The sequence below is a fragment of the Psammomys obesus genome, unplaced genomic scaffold (assembly GCF_907164565.1).
Source record: "Psammomys obesus unplaced genomic scaffold, mPsaObe1.curated_primary_1811, whole genome shotgun sequence".
In the NCBI taxonomy this organism is placed as follows: Eukaryota; Metazoa; Chordata; class Mammalia; order Rodentia; family Muridae; genus Psammomys; species Psammomys obesus.
The window spans coordinates 2,031,716-2,033,507 of record NW_026585626.1 but is presented as its reverse complement, the minus strand read 5'-3'; positions in this window follow the sequence as shown (position 1 = coordinate 2,033,507).

The window sequence follows — 1,792 nt, the reverse complement described above, 5'->3', positions numbered from 1 at the left end:
TAGATAGATAGATAGATAGATAGATAGATAGATAGATAGTGAGATAGATAGATAGATAGATAGATAGATAGTGAGATAGATAGTGAGATAGATAGATAGATAGTGAGATAGTGAGATAGATAGATAGAGATAAACAGATGAGAGAGATAGATGATGGATAGATAGATAGAGATAAATAGATGAGAGAGGTAGATGACAGATAGATAAATTGATGAAAGAAACAGGTGATAGATGATAGACAGATGATAAATAGATAGATGAGATAGATGATAGATAGATAGGTAGATAGATAGATGAGAGATAGATAGATGAGAGATACATAGATAGATAGATAGATAATAGATAGATAGATAGATAGATAGATAATAGATAGATAGATAGATAGATAGATAGATAGATAGATAGATAGATAGATAGATAGATTGATAGCCTGTAGCCCCACCAACTAACCCGAGGCACAGCCAGCTCCTAGACTTTCACTGAGCTAATGTGAACTTGAGGGAGGGTTCTTATGGTTTAGAAGGCTGTCTTTAGAGAGTCGCTTTTCTTCTTTCACCATGTGGTCCCAGGGACCAAACTCGGGTTGTCCTGTCAGCAAGTGTGTTTATCCGCTGAGCTTGCCAGCTCTCTTTACCTTCATACTGTTTCCTAAAGTCGTATTGTGGTTGATTCCTCGCTTTATGTTTTCCCTTACCGGGAGGAGGCTCTGTCAGTTGAGTGCAGTTTTAAAAGCAAGCTTAATTTTTATTCAGACTGTTTACCTTTTGAATTTTGACAGAAGGTTTGTTTCCCCGTTGGAAAAGGCTTATTTTCCTGAAAAGGGAGCCCCGTTCACATTTATCTCTCATTATTCTTGGCTTATTTCATTTACTCTGTCAGAGCTGATCTGTAATTTTTTTTAAAAGACTTTTGACTTCTTAGTAGCTCAGATGAGCGGCCGTTAGTACACTCAGCAAATGGTTTGTCTTACTGGACTGCAAGCCTTGCATTGTGAGTGTGTGTGTGTGTGTGTGTGTGTGTGTGTGAAGTGCGTTTGCATGTTTATGAGCATGTGTATGTTTGTGAGTATATATGTGTGTCAGTGTGTGTGTGTGTGTATGTGTATATGTCTGTGTATATATGTGTGTGAGAGAGGGAGAGGGAGATGGGGAAGAGCTCAAGTGTGTGCACAACTGTATGTGGCTTGCACAGGCACCTATGTGTACATTCATGTGGAGGCCAGGGATTGACATTGGGTGTCTCCTATTACTCTCCACCTTGTGTTTTGAGACAGGATCTCTCAGTACTGGAGCCCATGGGGTCCCCTCTGTCTCTGTGCCCCAGAGCCAAGGCTACAGGTGCTCACTCCAGTACCATCCTTTTACATGCTGGGGAGACAAGTCAGGTCCATGTGCATGAGCAGCAGGCATTTTACTGACTGAGCCAGGCCCCCGTCCCCCAGGTGCTACATCTTGAGCCTTTATAGATTGTGTTCCAAGGTCAGGTACATCCACCTCCCTTTCCAGCCAGATATGCAGAACTGGAAGTTACTGCATCACCGTGTGTTTGCTGGATAAATGCAAACTTGTAAACAGGAACCAGGATTGGTCTTTCTAAATATGGAGCAGGGCACAGGGAATGAGGTTGGGAGCAGTTTTCCCTGGGTCTAAGCAGTTATGGGGGTTCCGGGGCTGTAGAGAACAATAGTACAAGTGTGTTTCAAATGACATTCTCTTTTTTTCTTTTGTTCCTTCTCTCTTTCTTTCTCCCTTTCTTTCTCCCTTTCTTTCTTTCTTTCTTTCTTTCTTTCTTT